Raw genomic sequence first — 22044 nt, forward strand, 5'->3', positions numbered from 1 at the left:
ATTAGATAATGGCCACACTTGTCATATGGGCCAATAATAATAATAATAATAATAAAAGAAAGCTTAACAATATATGTGTAGGCCTTTTCTTTTACACTTTTCAGCCCATTGGAGGGGCTTCTGTTTTCAACTTTAAGTCTGGTTCACAAAAATCTACCCCAATCAATTAAAAATGACTTGAACACCACAACCTCAAGCTATTTTTTGAGCTCACAATGCTCAAGGGGGCACTGTTAAGTCCTTAAGTTTGTTGGACTGGGAGCAAGTTATTAAGATACTACCAGACACTGCTTAAAAAAATAATAATAAAGAAGAAAAAGGGCTTTCTTATAAGCCTAGTCAGTCCTACTGGTGGGCTGAAATATTTTAATAAAAAAAGGGGCCTGTAGTCTAGTTTAGTGAACAATAGGCCCCAAATTAATTGGGCTTATTTGTAATGCAATAAGCATTTAATGGGCCTGTAGTAGAGCTCATTTAATGGAACAGCAGGCCCTAAAAGAATAAACCCATTTTGATTAATTTTTTATGAAGTGTCCCACTTATTTACGAGGGGATGCCACTTGTCCTATTCTAACAAGATGACTATTTTCCCTCCATTAACCACTTGAAGTGGGGGGACACATGTCACCCTAGGAAGAAGGATTTATTTTCCCTCCTTTAACTATTTGAAGTGGAGGGACACATGTCACCCTAGGGGGGAGAGATATTTTCCCTCCTCTAACCACTTTAAGTGGGGGGACACCTTGTCACCTTAGGAAAAGTTTTCTTTTCCCTCCTTAACCCATTTTAAGTCGGGTGACAATTGGCACTCTAAGAAGAGAGGAGTGGGGAGTTACTTAACCCCCTCCCTCTTCTATATAAATTCCTCTCCTACAAGGAGAAGGGGCTAATGCCTTTTTGTTGGCTATTACTAATTTATTCGTAGGATTTCTAGCACTAAGAAACAAGTGGGTAAAGAAAAGAGAAGAAGATTGGTGTGGAGAGCATAAAAGAAAAAGGAAGAAGGTAGGGAATCTTGTTTTCTTCCTACACCTCTTCAATATGATACTCCTTGTGCTTCCCACATGAGATGGAAGACTGTATTCTATCAATTCCTCTCACTCCTTTCTTTCTTCCTTTTATTTTTCTTTTCTTCCTTGTTTCATACTGAAAGATATGTAAGGAGATAACCATCTATAGCCTTGTCTATGAAACTTGGCTAATTATGGTTCCTTATTTCATTTTGACCCTAAAAATCATTACTTGTGTGAGGGGAAAAAACCATCTACAACCTTGTTCATGAAACTTAGTTAATTATATGGTTCCTCACACCATGATAAAGGCACATAATCACAATTTAAAGGTCATCTGAAGCCTTATTGATGAAATATGACTATTTATGATACCTATTTACTTGTTATGTATAAAAAGTTTATTTATTTGTTGGTTTTCTCTCAAACAAAGAGGGAATATATGCTAGAATTTTCTTATAGAAAAATGATACTTAGTATAGTCTCTATTCATTGTACTTTTGAATTAGAATCAAAAGGTTTTCTCTGCCCCTAGTAGAGATGTAATTAAGGGAATATCTACGTGATTTCCCGAATGAGGCTTATCCAAATAACAAAAAAAAAAAACCCAGTTATTAGTCTAATTGGGTGAATTATGTTATTTGAGAAATTATACTAAAAAAAAATTTCCACTAAGACCTCTTTTGCAAGAAATAGCCTACGTGTACAGGCTATGCTCAACTCTGCCAAAAGGGCAGATTTTAAGCCTCCAAAGGCAAAGGTAACCAAGAAGGTTGCCTCATCAACCTTGAAGATCACAAAATCAAAGGTGGTCTCTCCAATAAAGGCTACCAAACTAAGGGCTAGAGTGATTGCCCAACTCAAATCATGATAGGAACCATTCCTGTGAAATTGCCAACTCCTCTAGAAGCACCAGTCATGATGCTGACCATCTCTGAAGAAAACTCTATTTCCAAAACCTCTACCAAGGTTTCAAAGGAAAAGAATGAAAACGCTTCTACTTCATTGCAGCTGAAACCTCGAGTTATTGAACTCAGGTCATCAAGTGGAAATGACTCTATCCTTCGTAGAAATAAAGTTGTTTTCAATCAAATTTCTTTCCTTACAAAAGAGGCATCAAGAGAATCTTCTAATATCATTCGCAGGTCTAAAAGATCTTCGAAGACTAAGAAATCTCAAGCTGAAGTCTCTATGTCACTTGCTGGTTTTGGAAGCAAAGGAATGGGCATTCATATCAGGATAATGTATGCAAAGCAAGCGGAGATCTTTTTCAAGCCAGGGGCATACACCATGCCCACCAAAGACCTTAGACACTATAGAGGACCCATCACAAGAGCGAAGGCTCGATTATTACAAAGTTGGGAGGATACCTCAAGTGTAAGTTCAAGCAGTCAGTTAGAATCAGCTGATTCCATAGTTCAAAAAATCAACTCGATGTATGAAGATCCTGAATAATTAATTCAAGAGATAGATCTATGGAAGAAGTCTCTTTTCAGTTTCAGAAAAGTGTAATCATTGCAGATGACCAGGAATCAATTTCTATGTCAGTTCTTTTAAGTCACTTCGAGCCTAGAAGAACAAGTCCAAGATATGCAACGAAGACTGGTTGGAAAGGATGTCGAAATTGCTGCACAATTGGCACCTCAAGCTAGTAGTTCCATTAGGGAAACTTCACAACAGTCTATTCCGGTTCCTACCCATACTTCTCAATTGGATTTAAAGGCATTGATTGCAAAAGGAATTAAGGAGTTTCAACCATTGACTCCACCAGTCCTTGGATACAGGAAGCCGTATCCTGTCCACTATGATACACTCCCTGTTAGAATGTTAGAGTGATGTTCGACTGATAAGAGTTCTTATTAGCCCATTCTTATGTTTAACTTATCTTGTAACTGGGCCTGTGTTAATGGGCCCAATCCTGTTTAATGATTTAAGTCATCTGGGTGTCCCATCACTAATCAGGGGCATCCCAGTAATTTCTTGTACCTTGTACTATATTCATCTATAAATAAAGGACCGGTCGACTGGCTAGTACAGTTCGACATTCTCTTCAGTTTTGTGGTTCTCTTCTCTTCTTTGCTACTTCGAGTATAGCTCTTCAGATTACATGGTATCAGAGCATTAGCTCCTTCCTGGTTTCAGCAGGCACACTCTCTTCTCTTGCTGTCTTTTCATCTTCTCTCTTCCTTTTCTGGGTTGCTGCAGTGAAGACCTAGGAGTGTAAGAGAGTAAAGCAAGTTCGAACCTAGGGTTTCTCTTGGTTGTAGGACTCAAGGGAAGTAAGACCCAGAAGTAGATGTCCTACTAGATTATCTCCAGCAAATAGTAGCTATTGGGCTACTAAGAGAGGTCTGTATAGGACAAACCTAGTTGAGGATTGATTTCAGCAGTCCTAGCACTAGCCGAAAGGGGGAGAGCTTCCTCTACAGTTGCAGCTTCGTGCTCCAGCAAGACTTGCGCAGAACAAGTGATTTTCTTCAGGTCGGTTATCAGTCCTACTTTGTGAACTTCAGTTACTGCACTGCACAGTTACTTCAGGTCGCAGAACAAGCTCTAACTGAAGTAACTTCAGTTACTAGCACTGTGAACTGGTTCAGTTACAGCCCCTTACTGAACCACTTCGGCCAGTCCTAAACAGCACTGCACAGTACCCGAACTGTGAACACTTCTACCAGCACTGTGAACACTGTGACCACTTTGGCCAGTCCTAAACAGAACCACCTACAGCACTGTGAACAACTCTTGGACTGAAGTCAGGATGTCCTCACTATCCGGTGAAGTTTCCTCTAGAGATAACAGATCTATTACAAGGTCCTCAAACCTGGAAAACCCTAATCTGCACAGCTTGTAGATTACAAGTGTGTTGCTAGATGAGTATAACTTCAGAGAGTGGTCTGTCTCAGCAATGCTATTCATTACCTCTCGTGAGCTCACAGGCTATTTGGATGGAGACAAGAAACAACCAGAAATTGGCAGTCCTGAATACACTGTGTGGCGCAAGGAAAATGCCAGTCATGTCTTGGTTGCTGGCCTCTATGACTCCTAGGGTGGCCAGAACTGTTCATCACTTCCCCACAACTGCTAAAATTTGGGAGAAAGTATCTAAGACATATGACCAGAAAAAGAACAATGCTAGAATCTACAGGCTGAACCAAGACATTGCAGCCCTAAGGCAAGGAGACATGTTCATGGCAACCTACTTTGCAACACTGGAAGGCCTTTGGGAAGAGCTTGACCACCATTTGATTTTGGATTGGGAAAATGCTAATGATAAGGGGAGGCATGACAAGCAGATTGAGGAGGGCAGAGCCTTCAAGTTTCTGGTGGGTCTTGACCCTGTATATGAAGGTATAAGGTCACAGATTCTACGGAGAGATGAATTACTTGAGCTTCACCATGTCTACTACCTGGTGAGGAATGAAGAAGTAAGGAGAAAGGAGATGCAAGTTAACTCCCAGACACAGTCAACAGAACTACCTGGAGAACATTCAGCCTTAGTCTTCACTAAGGGTAATAGATTTTCAGACAAGAAGTCCCTCAAGTGTACACATTGTGGTGGTGAGAAACACACAAAGGAGAAATGTTGGGTCTTGTACCCTCATCTGAAGCCAGCTGCTCTGAGAAAGGACAAAAGGCAACATAAGGGCCACACAGCAAGTGGGAATCTTGCCACCAACAACAGTAGTGACAACTCACAGAGTACTCAGACAGTGTCATCTTCCACCGCAAGGCAGGCTGCCAACTCCTCTGGACCAAGTACTTCGGGCTTCACAGCTAGTGAGGAGGTTCTCAACCGGGCATTAGCCCGTTTGAAGAACAATTTTTTAGGTTTCACCTCTCTTGCCAAATCAGGTACAGCCTCTGCATTTAGTGCATCTAGTTCCATTAATTCTACCTCTTGGGTGATTGATTCCGGAGCCACTGACCATATGATACATATGTCCTCCTTATTCTCTACATATCATTTGTTGTCTGGCCAGGATAAGATGAGAGTAGCTGATGGGTCCCTCTCCACCATCTCTGGAAAGGAGGTGGTTGACCTAAGCAAGGATCTCTCTCTTAAATCAGTCCTACATGTTCCTAGTCTTACCTCAAATCTGTTGTCTGTTTCAAAGCTTACAAAAAATTTGAACTGCAGTATAACTTTCTTTCTTTCTCATTGTGTCTTCCAAGACAGATTGACGAGGAAAACGATTGGGAGTGGTCATGAGTATGGGGGCCTCTACTATTTTGATGAAGATGTCAGCTCAGCCTTGCAAGCTTCTACTATTAGTCCGGAAAGTGTGGAGTCAATAGCTAGGTTGCACTTGTGGCATGCTAGGCTAGGTTGCCCTTTTCTTCCTTAGCAATGTTGTTTCCCGAATTATGTAAGGGCATTTCGAGTCAGAGTTTAATTTGTGATGTGTGTCAAATGTCAAAACAATGTTGATCAATGTATCCAATTTCTAGTAATGAAATTCAAGCCCCTTTTTGATTTGGTTCATTCTGATGTTTGGGGTCTTTCACCCATTGTTTCCATTGATGGCTTCCGTTACTTTATCAGTTTTATTGACCATTATTCTCGGTGCACTTGGATTTATCTGTTGAAAGGACGTGATGAAGTTCCCCGGATAACTATGATGTTTTGCAAGATGATTGAAACACAATTTGATAAAAAGATCAAGCAATTCCGTTCAGACAATGCAGCTGAATACTTTGAAAGATCCCTGAACTCATTCATGGAAGATGCAGGCATGTTACATCAATCATCATGTGCTTACACCCCTCAACAAAATGGGGTTGCTGAGCTCAAGAACAGGCATCTATTGGAGACAGCTCGAGCCCTTCTTTTCCAGCACAATGTGCCCAAGCAATATTGGTCTCAAACTGTTCTCACTGCATCATACCTGATAAATCGGATGCCATCTAAGGTACTGGGTATGAAGACCCTTTTCTCTGTTTTGTGTCCCACTCTTCCAGAATTTCCTCTTCCCCCGCGGGTTTTTGGCTGTACATGCTTCATACATGTGAAGGATCCAAAGAAGACCAAACTGGATCCTAAGGCTACAAAGGGAATATTTTTGGGGTACTCTCCTACGCAGAAGGGGTATAAGTGTTATGATCCTGTCTCCAAGAAAAAATGTCACCAGGGATGTAGTCTTTTTTGAGTCTCAACCCTATTTCCAGTCTTCTCAGAATCCTCTTCAGGGGGAGAGTAGTGGGTTGGAAGAGGATTCTCATTCTCCCTTCTTTTTTGTTCCCATTTCATCACCTTCCATTACTACTAGCTGTAACATTCCGGATCAACCTAGTGAGACTTCCACTGTGCCAGTTGCTTCTCCAGATTCAGCTGATGCTTCTGAAGGTTCCAGTAAACAAGAGAAAGAGATACTTACATACAGTAGAAGGAAGAAGACTCCTCAACCTCATGATTGCAACCAGTTGAACTCAGATCAATCTGTCTCTGCAATCCAAGGTAATTCTGACTCACTCAATTCAGATTTGGATCTTTCTATTGCTCTCCGTAAGCCTGTTCGTTCTTGTACCACTCGGCATCCCATAGCTGATTATGTTTCTTACTCACACTTATCCCCTGCCTATCATTCCTTTGTGTCTGCTCTTTCCTCTGTATGTGTCCCTTCCAGGTATTCAGAGGCGGCATCTGATCCAAGGTGGAAAGAAGCCATGAATGAGGAGATGAAAGCCCTAATGAAAGCAAGGACGTGGGAATTGGTAGGCCTGCCAGAAGGGAAAGGCACTGTTGGGTGCAAGTGGGTATTCACAGTAAAGCACAGGGAAGATGGGTCAATTGAGAGGTACAAAGTCAGACTTGTGGCAAAGGGATTTACACAAAATGAAGGAATTGACTACAAGGAAACATTTGCCCCAGTAGCAAAGCTCAACACAATCAGGGTTCTATTGTCACTAGCAGCAAAATTCTCTTGGGAACTTCATCAGCTGGATGTGAAGAATGCCTTCCTAAATGGTGATCTTCATGAAGAGGTATTCATGGAACCCCCACCTGGATATGATGTTGGAAAGAAGGTATGTAAACTAAGGAAAGCATTATATGGTTTGAAGCAATCTCCCCGGGCATGGTTTGAGAAACTTTGTTTGGCCATGAAGAAAGTAGGGTACACTTAGAGTAGTGCAGATCATACATTGTTTACAAGGAGACAGGATGACAAACTTACAGCACTCATTGTGTATGTGGATGATATGGTGATTACTGGAAATGATGTGAAAGAGATGAAGAGGCTGAAGGAGTTCTTAGCTTCAGAATTTGAGATCAAAGACCTGGGAAATCTGAGATACTTTCTTGGAATTGAAGTTGCTAGATCAAGAGAAGGAATCTACATATGTCAAAGAAAGTATGTGCTAGATCTCCTAGAGGAAACAGGCATGATGGGGTGCAGGCCAGCAGACATTCCAATAGAACTAAGCCATGGATTACAAGAATCAATGGGTGAGGAATACTGTGATAAGGAAAGGTACCAAAAGTTGGTAGGAAAACTGATATACTTATCCCTTACTCGGCCAGACATTGCCTATGCGGTGCATGTTGTCAGTCAATTCATGCACTCACCAAAGACCCCTCATATGAGAGCAGTGGAAAGAATCCTCAGATACTTGAAGACTTGCCCAGGGAAATGATATCTATTCAGAAAAAACAGCAGACTTGAAATTGAAGCCTACACTGATGCTAATTGGGTTGGGTCTGTTGGAGACAGAAAATCAACCTCAGGTTACTGTACATTCTTGGGAGGAAACCTAGTCACATGGCGTAGTAAGCAGAATGTTGTGGCTAGATTAAGTGCAGAAGCATAATACCGGGCTATGGCACACGGGGTTGTTGAACTGTTATGGCTCAGGACTCTCCTTAATGAGCTTGGTATCAAGACTGAGGGTCCTCTCAAGCTGTATTGTGATAATAAAGCTGCTATCAACATTGCCAACAATCCTGTGCAGCATGACAGGACAAAACATATTAAAATTGATCGACACTTTGTCAAAGAGAGAATTATTTCAGGAGAACTCTGTGTGCCTTATACTCCATCAGAGATGCAGATTGCAGATGTATTAACTAAAGGGCTGGCATCAACAAAGTATCAGGGACATACTTGGCAAGCTAAACATGATTGATATCCATGCTTAGCTTGAGGGGGAGTGTTAGAATGTTAGAGTGATGTTCGGCTGATAAGAGTTCTTATTAGCCTATTCTTATGTTTAACTTATCTTGTAACTGGGCCTGTGTTAATGGGCCTAATCTTGTTTAATGATTTAAGTCATCTGGGTGTCCCATCACTAATCAGGGGCATCCCAGTAATTTCTTGTACCTTGTACTATATTCATCTATAAATAAAGGACTGGTCGACTGGCTAGTACAGTTCGACATTCTCTTCAGTTTTGTGGTTCTCTTCTCTTCTTTGCTACTTCGAGTATAGCTCTTCAGATTACACTCCCATTTCCTTCAGGATATCAAAAGCCCAACTTTGAGAAATTTGATGGAATAAATGGGTCTCCCCATGAACATTTGGCCCATTTATATTCTACATGTGGTGAATCAGCAATTTCGATGCCTTATTAATAAGGCAATTTGTGTAGTCTTTGAAAGGAGCAGCTTTTACCTGGTACACACAATTAGCACCAGGATTAATTATCACACGGGATGATATGCGACATGCTTTCTTAGCACAGTTTGTGAGCCTCAAGAGGAAATTATCAATTACAGACTTGGATGAAATGAAACAAAGGCCAAATGAGAGTGTAAATGAATTCATTACACGTTGGAGAAACATGAATCTTCAGTGTGTTGAGCAATTAAAGGAAATTTCAGCAGTACAAATGTGTGCTAACAATCTTTGGCACACACAATTAGCACCAGGATTAATTATCACACGGGATGATATGCGACATGCTTTCTTAGCACAGTTTGTGAGCCTCAAGAGGAAATTATCAATTACAGACTTGGATGAAATGAAACAAAGGCCAAATGAGAGTGTAAATGAATTCATTACACGTTGGAGAAACATGAATCTTCAGTGTGTTGAGCAATTAAAGGAAATTTCAGCAGTACAAATGTGTGCTAACAATCTTTTGCCAAAGATTGTCACCTTTGTAGGCACGACAGAATCACAATCATTTGACGCATTGGTTTCTAAAGCCAACAATGTGGAAAGACAAATTGCTAGGCAAAAGATTGTGGCATCCAAGCCCAATCCTCCTTTAGAAATGAAAAATGATGGCAAAAATCCTATAGGCAAAGGAGAGGCCATGGCCACCTTTGTTAATGTTAAAAAGAAGGATAAGGCTAAAGGAAAGGATGTTCCTAAGCTCATGACTCTGCAAGAAAGAAGGGAAAAGAAGTATTCCTTTGAAAATAAAGATGTACAAGGGATTTTTGACGACCTTATGGCAGCAAATGCTATTAAATTGCCAGATCCAAAGCGACTAGGTGATGTCAATAAGACAAAGGACCCAAAGTATTGTCCTTATCATAGGATGGTCAGTCATCCCATAAAAGATTGTTTTGTCCTTAAGGACATTATCCAATCAATGATAGACAAAGGGGAAATTGAATTAGTTGAACCTCCTACAAAAGAGACTATTACAACTATTAACAGCATATCTCTTGTAGAAGAAAAGGCTCCAACTATCCCTTCTTTATATAAATTAATGATGCAGCCAAGCATATTATGTTTTGATGACTCCTCTGCTTCAGAGAATGAAGAAAGTTGGCAGACAATTGTTAACAAAAAGCCAAAAGGGGTAGTTAAACCCTTAAGAATAGAAAAGTCTGCCTCTCCAGGTATCACTTTCAGGGGATGTAAGGTCCTCAAGAAGAATAAGAAAATAAGGTTCAAAAAGAAGCCTCAGATAATTTTTTAGGATGAATATGAACAACCCCCAAAGTTCCCTGTTACTCTAAAGAAATATATTCCAAAAGAAATACTTGATGAAGGCCTTGATGAAGTGAAGATGGTCTCAACAATGCCATGTCATACGACATCTTGTCAAGAAGAAGATGTGCCTACAACGCAAAATGAGGTGGACCGAATCACCTTACAATATAGCTGACACCGTCTTCCTTCTACACAAGAACCTTCTTCAAGTAAGAAGGCAATTAAAAAGGTTGATAACTCTACTACGCAAATAGAGATTGAAGAAAAAGAGGATAGGGAGTTTGTTACAGAAAATAGGACAAATAACTCACGATTAGAAACACCAATTCGAGTTCGTCCTATATGAGAAGCTAGATTGCGTGTCAAGTATGATGTTCTTGCTCACTTGAAGCGAATTCCGACATAGTTAAGTGTTTATGATGCATTGCTACTTTCTCCAAATTTAAGAAGGGCCTTAGTTCAAGCATTATTAGATCCTGAACAGTTTAAAGATGAAGTGAATCAGGTGGAAACACAACCAAGTTTCCCTAAAATGTGTGCCTCATGTATGGCATGCATTTCCTTTGATGATGAAGATTTACAGCTTGGAACGGAGTATTATAACCGTCCCTTATATGTGTCAGGCGATTGTGGGTTCGAGTCCCATCGGGTGTGCCAAAATCAAGGTTTAAAATGTCGATGTCGATGGAAATGTCGCTTACCAAAATATAAGACATATGTCAAAAATGTCGGAAATGTCGAGGGGAAATATTGTAAAAATTAGAGACATTGTGGAAATATTATGAAATATGTGGAAATATGCAATGATATTTTGTAAAATGATAAAAGAAGCATTAATACATATTTCTAGACTATTATCTTATTCCCAACCATTATATAAATCTAAGAAACTAAGACCAATAACAAATTAGTAAATGACGATTTATTGATTTATTATGCATTTTGATGTTTTTACAAGGTCATCTGATATTTTCTTTTCTTATTTTTAATTCTGATTTATTATAAATTCTAATATAATTTTCACACTAGTAAATAGAAATACATTTATTCTGATTTTTTAAATATTAAAGTTATAATACATTATGTTTTATTATAAATTTAATAAACTAATTCTCCTTTTTGTAGTATTAAGATTATGATAAATTTTGATTTCTTATAAAACTTAATGAATTTATTATGATTTTTAATTCTAAACATAATAAATTATGATTTAGTATAAAATTTAATAAATTTATTCTGATTTTTTATATTAAATGTAGAATATGATTTATTATAAAATTTAATAAACATTTTCTGATTTTAATAAATATTTTAAAAAATACTAACTAGTTAATATTTTATTACTTGAAAAATATTTTATGTTTTATACTATAAAGTAATTAATTTATTATTTTGTTTTTATATTTTGTTAATTATTTTTTATAAATATTTTATTTGAAATATTAAATGGAAATTATTAATGGAATAATTTATATTAATATACTGTCTTATAATAATATAATATACTAATATATTACATTATTAATGTACATTAGTCGACATCCTGTCGACATAATAGGAAAAGTTGTCTTTTTTTGGGTTATTTGGACCGATTTGGTCGACATTTCCGAAATATAGGAAATGTCGACTGAAATAATGTCATTTTTATATTACCATCCATTTTCATGTCGGTGAGCCTCGACATCGACATATGTCGGGCGACATTTCGCGATATTTGAAACCATGGCCAAAATTATGTTAGTGGAAACTTTTTTAGTATAATTTCTCACATAACATAATTCACCCAATTAAACTAATAGCTGGGTTTTTTTGTTATTTGGGTAAGCCTCATTTGGGAAATCACGTAGATATTCCCTTAATTACATCTCTACTAGGGGTAGAGAAAACCTTTTGATTCTGATTCAGAAGTACCAATGAATAGAGACTAAACTATGTATCATTTTTCTACAAAATTTTCCTTTGAAAATTCTGGCATATATTCCCTCTTTGTTTGAGAGAAAACCAACAATAAAATAAACTTTTTATACATAACAAGTAAATAGGTATCATAAATAGTCATATTTCATCAATAAGGCTTCCAATGGCTTTTAAATTGTGATTATGTGCATTTATCATGGTGTAAGGAACCATAATCAACCAAGTTTCATGAACAAGGTTGTAGATGGTTTTCCCCCTCACACATAGGTTAATAGGTTATGAGGAACCATAATCAGCCAAGTTTCATGAACATGGCTGTAGATGGTTGTCTCCCTCACATATGATTAAAATGACACAAGGAGTAGAAAAAAAATTAAATAATAACAACAAAGAAGGAAAATGTGTGAAAGGAGTATAAGGAAAGACATAAGTCTAATAGAGAAAGTTGTAGGAGTATCATAATGAAGAGGTGGAGGAGGAATACTGCAATCCCTACCTTTTTCTTTCTACCCTTTTCTTCCACACCACAATCTTCTCTTCTTTCTCCTTTGGCTTGTCTCTTGTTGCTGTAAATTCTATCAACTGAATAAAATTAGCCAACAAAAAGGCATTAGCCCCCCTGTTCTTGTAAGAGAGGGGTTTATATAGAGGAGGAAGGGGGCTAAGTAACTCTCAGCTCCTCTTTTCTTAGAGTGCCAAGTGTCACCCCACTTAAAATGGGTTGAGGAGGGAAAAGAAAACTCTTCCTTCCTAAAGTGACAAGGTGTCCCCCCACCCCCCTCACTTAAAGTGGTTAGAGGAGGGAAAATAACTCTCTCCCCTAGGGAAAATAGTCCTCTTGTTAGAATAGGACAAGTAGCATCCCCTCATAAATAAGTGGGATACTTCATTAGAAATTAATCAAAATGGATTTATTCTTTTAGGGCTTGTTGTTCCATTAAATGGGCTCTATTGCAAGCCCATTAAATGCTTATTGCATTACAAATAAACCCAATTAACTTGGGGCCTGTTGTTCACTAAACTAGATTGTAGGCCCCTTTCTTTATTAAAATGTTTCAGCCCACCAATAGGACTGATCGGGCTTATAAAAAAACCCCTTTTTTCTTCTTTATTATTATTTTTTTAAACTATGACTGGAGTATCTTAATAACTTGCTCCTAGTCCAGCAAACTTAAGGACTTAATAGTGCCCCCTTGAGCACTGTGAGCTCAAAAACAAAATAGCTTGAGGTTGTAGTGCTCAAGCCATTTTTAATTGATTGGGCCAGATTTTTGTGAATCAGACTTTATTAAGACTTGAAGTTGAAAACAGAAGCCCCTCCAATGGGTTGGAAATTGTAAAAGATAAGGCCTACACATATATTGTTAGGCTTTCTTTTATGATTATTATTATTATTATTATTGGCCCATATGACTTAAGTGTGGCCCATTATGTAATGGGCCCAAGAAGCTTTTATATAAGGCTTAAAGAGTATAATTAAATGGGCTTAAGAAAATTATGATTTGGGCCCATACATAAAGTGTGGTCCCATGTTTTAAATTGAAGTTGGCCCAAGTTATGTGTTAATGGGCCTTAATAATATGTTAATGGGCCTTAATAATATGTTAATGGGCTTTAAATGCTTTTAAGTATGGACCATTATTTAAAGTGTGGTCCCATACTCCATACTTGCCTTTATGGGCTTAAAAGAAAGGCTCAACAAATTAAAAGACAGCCAACTGTCATTCACTTAAGTAGGCAAAATTCCTACTAGGATTAGGACTTTGTTTAAGATAAATATGAAAATCTGAGAGGCTAGTCACATTTCTAACCTCTTGTTTACTCCGGTCAAAAGAAAAAGAAAAGAGACTCAGCCTTATTGAGTCTTAGCCCCAAAAAGGGAGCTACTACTTCTTAGTGTGCTGTTGCACCTTCAGCAAATCTGTGTTCCAGATTTCTCTCCACCTAAAAACAAAAGAGACTCAGCCTTATTGAGTCTTGGTCCTATTCACGTGGAGGCTCAAAACGAAAGGGAACAACTACTTCTAAAAAAGCTGTTGCACCTTTTATAGATTTGTCTTTTTCAAATATTAGGTATGCTATTAAATGCTTAGATAATCTCTCTTTTATTTATTTTTTGACTATTGCTAAATCCTCAAATATTTAAGCTGAATCCTTAAATCATTAAATAGGATTGTCTTTTTTTTTTTTATTTCAACCGTTTTTTTGGACTATGGTCACCAGAAAAAGACTGAATCCTGAAATCATTAGATAGGATTTTATCTTTTTCTTTGACTTCTGTCAACAAAAAAATCCTGAAATCATTAGATAGGTAGAGATGGAATTCTGGTAACCCACCTTCAGTTTGCAGGCGATATTATCATCTTTTGTGAGGGTTGTGATTTGGTGGAAGTGAGAAACTTGAATCTAATTATCCTCTTTGAGAATGCCTCTAATTTGAAAATCAATTTTGAAAAGAGTTGCGTGGTTGGGTTGAACTTGGATGAAGGGGTTTTGGAGTCTATGTTGCCTGCTTAGATTGCTCCTATTCCGAGTGGCCTTTGACCTATTTAGGACTTTCCCTACATGCCAACCCAAAAAGAGAGTTGGTTTTGGAAACCCGTGGTGGAAAAGTTTGAAAAAAAGATTGGTGACTTGGAGGAGGAACTACATTTCTTTAGGGGTAGAGTGATGCAGGAGTTGAAGAGTCAAAATTGGAATTTTATGTATTTCTGTATTTTTGGACAGTATGGGTATTTTTGTCATTTTGCAATTTTTTGTGGGGGTCCAATGATTGGGTTTAAATTGTCTAGTTAAAATTTGTTTATGTTTAAAATTTCAGTCATTGCATAAGTAGGAATAGAGTTATTGAGTCTTTGAATTGAAATAGGATATGACAACTTGGTTTGAGTCCTAGGATTATTGAGTCTAACAATTTGACTCTTAAGACTATTATGAGTCTAACATTTTGACTCCTAGGATTATTATGAGTTTAGAGTCTATAAATATGTATGGACGTTTTACACATAGGCAATGAATCATATTGAGTTTTCTTCAACTTATCTGCTTATGCTAGCTATGGTGAGTGATTCCCATGCCCTAGAGTAATTCTAGGCACCCTGTGAGTGATTGCGGGTATTTTCTCTATTCTTTCTCTCCCTATTTTCTCTCTTATTCCTTCAAGAAGCCATTACAGCCATTAAACTCTGATCAAGAAGACCATTCAACATTCTCTAAGGACTAGAACTGAGCTGCTCCTACATCAGTTGGTATCAAAGCTAATGGTTTAGTCACTATGTTCTCACAAAGTGACTGATTCTATAGGTCTAAGGTATCTTCTAGGCAATCTTACAGGTCTAGAATCAATGATGATTGGGTTTCTGAACCATATGAAGGGTCTTTGGTTGACTTATTTTAGAAGATGGTGGAAGAAAACAGATCTAATAATGTTGACTACGGGAGCAAGGTTTTCAAACATGTTAGAAGAGAAAGGGAAATACCAGATTTCAAAGGAGATGATGACCTGCAAGCATTCTTTGATTGGGTTACTGAACTAGAAAAATATTTTGATTGGCATGATATGCTTGACAAACAAAGGATTAGATTTGTGTGCATGAAGCTAACAGGTCATGCTAAAGTATGGTGGAAAACTCTTGAGCAATGACTAGACAATAGAGGCGATGATCCAATTAGTACATGGGCAGAGGTGAAGAGGTGTTTGCAAGAAAAGTACATCCCACTAGACTTCCATAATGATCTAACTAATTTCGATCTAAAGAAGAAGCATCAAGTTACAAAAAAGAACTTGAAGTCAATGGGAAGAAGGTACAGAGTTGAAAAGAAAGTAGATGATTCTTTGCATGTTGATGCCTATCCTATAGCTGAAGTTGAGGATGAAGCTAAAGAAGAAGAATTTCAAGCTATAGGAATTGTAGATATTAAAAATCAAGAGGGTGCAGGCCAAGAAAAACCAATAATTGTTGGAGTTTCCAACACCCATGATCAGCTTGAGGTTAATGGTCAAGAAGAAATATAAGTGGAGCAAATCAAAGAAATTCATGTGCAAGATACAAATGTGCTGATTGTAGTAGATCCTAGTACAAAAGTAAATGACTTTACGTTACAAGTTCAACTAGAACTAGTTCAAGAATTACAACCTAACGTAGCAGAAGTTCCACCAACATCAACAATGGAAGGAGCCCTAGAGTTTGTTGAAGAACCAAGGATAGCAAGACACATAGAGATGGTGATTCCTAAGCTGGAAGTTGAAGGAAAAGTTCCAAATGTTGAGAATTTGGATAAGGGGAAGATTCATCACAAAGGCTGGTTGATGAATTAAGTGTTCAATAAACTAATGTTATTGATGACTTAACAATGATGGTTATGGAAGGCAGTGTTTCAGAAATACATTTCTTTCAATATCCTTCTCTAGTTCTGTGTGTAGCCTCTACTCTATAGTCCAAGCATGTAGCTATGGGAAGTCCTACTCCCTTTGTAATTGGGGCATATCAACTTTTCATCCTCAAGTTCTTCAAAACTCAAGAACGATTTTTTTTTTCAACCAGGGGAGAATGATGTGGGAGTTGAAGAGTCAAAATTGGAATTTTATGATATTTTATGTATTTCTGTATTTTTGGACACTAGGGGTATTTTTGTCATTTTTGCAATTTTCTGTGTGGTCCAATGATAGGGTTTAAGTTGTCTAGTTATAATTTGTTTATGTTTAAAATTTCAGAGTCATTGCATAAGTAGGATTAGAGTTATTAAGTCTTCTTTGAATTGAAATAGGATATGACAACTTAGTTTGAGTCCTAGGATTATTGAGTCTAACAGTTTGACTCCTAAGACTATTATGAGTCTAACAGTTTAACTCCAAGGATTATTATGAGTTTAGAGTCTATAAATATGTATGGACATTTTACACAAAGGCAATGAATCATATTGAGTTTTCTTCAGCTTATGCTAGCTATGGTGAGTGATTCCCATGCCTTAGAGTGACTTTAGGCACCTTGTGAGTGATTTCAGGTATTTTCTCTCTTCTTTCTCTCCCTATTTTCTCTCTTATTCCTTCAAGAAGCTATTACAACCATCGACAGCCATAAAACTCTGATCAAAAAGACCATTCAACATTCTCTAAGGACTAGAACTGAGTTGGTCCTACATCACAGAGTGACCTTAATAAAAGCTACACTGGCTAATCTACCAATTTATTTTTTGTCAGTCTTTAAGATACCTAACAGGGAAGCAAAGAGGATTGAAAATTTGATGAGGGACTTCCTGTGGGAGCCAGGGGAAGGAAAAAAGGATCATTTGGTCAACTGGGAAGTAGTGAGCCGAATCAAAAAAATAATGGGGGGATAGGGCTAGGGCAAATAGCTAGGAAGAACAAAGCTCTTCTAGGTAAGTGGCTTTGGGGGTGGCCCTTGGAAAGAGAGAGGTTATGGCATGAGCTGGTGGCTAGCATTCATGGCTGTTACGAGACTGGTTGGGATGTGGGGGTATCTCGACAGGCTTCTGTTGTGGATGCATTCGTGGGGAGGACGTACAGCCGCCGACAACAGCGGTGAGGAGGGGCCCACAAGGCGACAACTTATCTTATCAGCTCTCAGCTTATCTTATTCTTAGTAGTTTTCCTTATCTTCTAGAGTTTGATTTATCTATTAGAAGTAGGAGTCTGATTAATCTTAAAAGTGTGATTTATCCTTATCTGTAAGTAGTCGAATTCTACTGGGAGTCTTCCCACACCTCTTGGTCGAATTCTACTGGGAGTCTTCCCACACCTCTTGTAATCTCCTATTTAAGGAGTTGCAAATTGAGAATAAAGCATTCAGTTTTCAGTCAAGAAAGCGTTTAGGAGAGTTAGGGTGATCTCTTGAACAAATCACCCTTAGATCGCCACGATAGGGTCTGCACGCAAAGGGAGGGGCAAGGGGAAGCTAGAGGTTCTCCCTGTGGACCGACCCGTGACAAGATCCTACGCCCGGGCCCATAACATTTTGGTATTAGAGCCAGGTGTCATGGGCGATATGGAGCAGCTATCATCCAGGGTCCACGAATTGGAACACCGACTCGTAGAGAACCACACGGAAGTGAGAGAAGTCAAGGAAGATGTCCGAGAGCTTCGTCGCCTACTCGAGTTGTACTTCTCCACCAGGGAGAGGAGCCCTGAAGGGGTGACCACCACCAATAGCCACCGACCAGAATTGGCGGAGGGATCCGGCAAACGACAGATCGCCACCCCAACAGCAGCGGTCATACCCAAGTACAGTCGGCTGGAGTTTCCCTCATACAGTGGCAGCGGCGACCCACTGGGATGGCTGTACCGCTGCGAGCAATTCTTTCGTAATCAGCGCACGGAGGAGAAGGATAAAGTCAGTCTGGCCGCGTTTCATCTGACAGAAGAAGCACAGCTCTGGTTCTACTGGGTGGAGCAGGAGGAACCAGGACTCAGCTGGGACCAGTTTAAGTCCTATTGCCTCCTTCAGTTCGGGCCCCCACTGACAAGCAACCCATTGGGAGAGTTAATTAACCTCAAGCAGACCAGGACCGTAGCCGAGTACCAGCGGCAATTCCAGACCCTTCTCGCCAGAGCCTCTTCAGTGTGCCGCTGGACTAGCCGAACCTCTGAGAGTCGATGTAGAGATGTAGAGCCCTCCCAACCTGGTCACCGCGATGAACCTAGCTCGCGCTTTCGAGCGCAAGCTACAGATCAGCCGAGGGTCTTTCAGCATGGGGCGTTCAGCGACTTCATGGACAAACCCGAAATCAACCGGAGGAGGGTCTTCGTTGACAGCCAGCAGGGAACAATGGCTTCACACAGGTAACACTTTCAGATTGACACCCAGCATAGGAAGCAGCATGACGGCACCTTCCATCAAACGCTTATCTAGAGCTGAGATGGCGGAGCGCCGGGCAACAGGGCAATGCTTCAACTGCGACGAGCTGTACTCAGTCGGGCATCGATGCAAGCGGTTATTCTGCCTCCTGGTAGACGAACTGGAGGAAGACGAGGAGGAGCATACAGCACTAGAACCTGAGATCTCCCTCCACGCCATCACCGGAATACAGAACTCCCAAACCATGCAGCTACGGGCACAGGTGGCAGGGGAACCAGTACGTATTCTAGTGGACTAGGGAAGCACGCACAATTTTGTCAGCAAGCAAGCGACACTTCAACTGAAACTACCGGTGGAAGGCAGACCACAACTTCAAGTAGTCGTCGCAAATGGGGAGAGAGTTCACAGCCCTGGAATCTGCCGGAACATCCAAATACAGGTCGAATCCGAACCCTTCTCCGCTGATTTATTTGTACTGCCCCTAGACGAGTTTGATATAGTGCTTGGAGTTAAGTGGCTCATCACTCTAGGCTCTATCCTATGGGACTTCAGTGCCCTAACCATGTCCTTCAACCTGAATGGAAAACAAGTCACCTGGCAGGGAACCAGGGTAAGGGCAAAAAGACCGCAGGTGCATACTCTTCATGGCGAAACCATGCACACCGCAGAGATGGAGAGACTTCTCACCGACTTCCCGGACGTGTTTCAAGAACCCAAGGGACTTCCACTTGTCCGATCGTGTGACCATCGGATTCCTTTAATACCAGGTTCAGAACCCATCGTTGTCCGGCCATACCGCTACCCGCATTTGCAAAAAGATGAGATAGAGAAACAATGTGCAGAAATGTTGAAACAAGGAATCATCCGCCCCAGCCGTTCCCCCTTCTCTTTGCCGGTTTTATTGGTACCAAAACAAGACAGCACCTGGAGGTTTTGTGTGGATTACAGGGAACTCAACAACAGAACCGTCAAGGACAAATTTCCGATTCCCGTGGTAGACGAACTGCTAGATGAACTCCACGGGTCTCAATACTTCTCAAAGGTGGATCTCAAATCAGGGTACTTTCAGGTCCGGATGGCCCCCAAGGATGTAGAAAAAACAGCCTTCCGGACGCATCATGGCCACTTCGAATTTCTGGTCATGCCATTTGGCCTCACCAACACTCCATCCACATTTCAGTCTTTGATGAATGAGGTATTTCGACCCCACCTCCGCAGATTCATCCTAGTATTTTTTTACGACATCCTGGTTTACAGTACATCATGGGTGGAGCACGTTCGTCACCTACGAACTATTCTGGAACTACTGCGCCAACACAAACTCTTCCTGAAGTGGCCCAAATGTTCCTTCAGGGAGCGCCAGGTCCTTTATCTGGGACATGTAATTAGCGGGCAAGGTGTCTCGGTAGATGGCTCCAAGATCCAAGCAATTCAAGAGTGGCCCAAATCTCAGTCCACCAAGGCTCTCCGCGGGTTCTTAGGACTTACCGGATATTACCGCAAGTTTGTAAAGAATTACGGACTCTTGGCTGCCCCATTAACTAAGATACTGAAGAACGCGTTCCAGTGGGATGAAGCAGCAGACGCCGCCTTCACAAACTTAAGGGATGCACTCTCCTCCACTCTAGTGCTGCAGCTACCAAACTTTGACCTGGAATTTACGGTTGAATGTGATGCTTCCGGTATAGGCATTGGAGCAGTACTACAACAGCAAGGGCACCCCATAGCCTTCTTTAGCCGCAAATTAGCTAACCGGCACCTAAAGCTACCAGCCTACGAGCGCGAGTTGATTGGACTAGCCAAGGCCGTACAACACTGGAGGCCATACTTGTGGGGGAGACCCTTCGTCGTCAAGACGGACCACTACAGTCTCAAGTATCTACTGGAGCAGCGGCTTGCCACTCCACCTCAACAGCACTGGGCTAGTAAACTACTCGGGTTTGACTTCCGGGTAGACTACAAGGCAGGGACCTTAAATTGGGCCGCAGATGCATTGTCCAGGCGTGACGAAGATGCTATACACCTTTGTGCAATCTCCCGGCCCCGCTTCACCCTATTGGAAAGCATTAGGAGCATGTTGCCTCAATCACCAGAATGGAGGGACCTTGTTCAAAAGATACAGTCTAGAGCGACCGACCCAAACTCGTCCATTCACGACGGGCTAGTACTATACAAGGCACGGGTATATCTCCTGACCGATTGTCCATTAATTCCCTCCGTCATCTCCAGCATTCTTAATGCCACACATGAAGGGGTTCAGAAGACATTACACCGCGTCCGCATCGATTTCCATTGGCATGGTATGCGGACTTCGATTCGGAATTTCATCCAGAAATGCTCCATGTGTCAACAACAAAAATGGGAAAACTTGCACCCGACGGGCCTCCTCCAGCCTCTTTCACTTCCAACACAGATCTGGGCTGATATTTCTAAGGACTTCATTGAGGGCCTACCCAAGGTCAGCGGGAAATCAGTCTTATTCGTGGTGGTGGATCGCTTCTCTAAGTATGCTCATTTCATTCCCTTATCCCACCTATATAGCGCGGTTTCGGTTGCCCACGTCTTCTTCACACATATTTTCCACTTGCATGGGCTACCCGAATCCATCGTCAATGACAGGGACCCGGTTTTTACTAGCACCTTCTGGAAGGAACTATTTCGATTGCAGGGTACAACCCTAGCCTTTTCATCCGCCTACCATCCGTAGACGGACGGGCAAACAGACGTCGTAAACCGTACCATAGAGATGTACCTCCGCTGTTTTGTGGGAGACCAACCACGGCATTGGGTGGATTGCCTTCCATGGGCCGAATACTGCTACAACACGGCCTATCACTCCTCTCTTGGCATGACTCCATTCCGGGTTGTCTATGGTCGGGAACCCCCCCGCCTATTGTCCTACGAATCGGGTTCGACACGGCTGGAAGAAGTCGATCGTAGTCTACAAGATCGCGATGCCCTCCTGGCTGAAGTCGCTCTCCGCTTACAGCAGGCTCAGACACGCATGAAGAATGTCTACGATCAGCGCCACGGAGAATTAACTTTCGAGCCCGGACAGTTCGTGTGGTTGAAGCTCCAACCCTATCGGCAGCACTCTCTCAAAAGCAGATCTCCCCCTAAACTAACCCCCAAGTTTTACGGGCCTTCAAGGTATTACGGCGAATCGGGAAAGTTGCATATCAGCTTGAGCTACCCGAGCACAGCAAACTGCATGATACCTTCCATGTGTCCTTGCTCAAGCCATTTACCGGAACTCCTCCTGAGGAGGTACCTTCCCTTCCACCCTTAAGGGACGGCAAACCCGTTCTACAGCCTCGGGCTCTGGTTCGATCCCGCGTTAATCGGGGTACTCTCAAAGTCCTAGTGGAATGGGACGACCTATCATCAGCTGAGGCCACCTGGATCCCCTGGATTGTTCTG

The 22044-nt window shown here is 40.8% G+C and overlaps 1 protein-coding gene across 5 annotated transcripts in view; it reads left to right on the forward strand.

Moving 5' to 3' along the window:
- Positions 1-22044, forward strand: part of SDG38 (SET domain protein 38) — a 36075-nt gene that overhangs the window by 8610 nt on the left and 5421 nt on the right. The gene's annotated exons all lie outside the window — the stretch shown is intronic.

Source organism: Nelumbo nucifera, chromosome 2 (assembly GCF_055504915.1).
Source record: "Nelumbo nucifera cultivar China Antique chromosome 2, China Antique-T2T, whole genome shotgun sequence".
Lineage (NCBI taxonomy): Eukaryota > Viridiplantae > Streptophyta > Magnoliopsida > Proteales > Nelumbonaceae > Nelumbo > Nelumbo nucifera.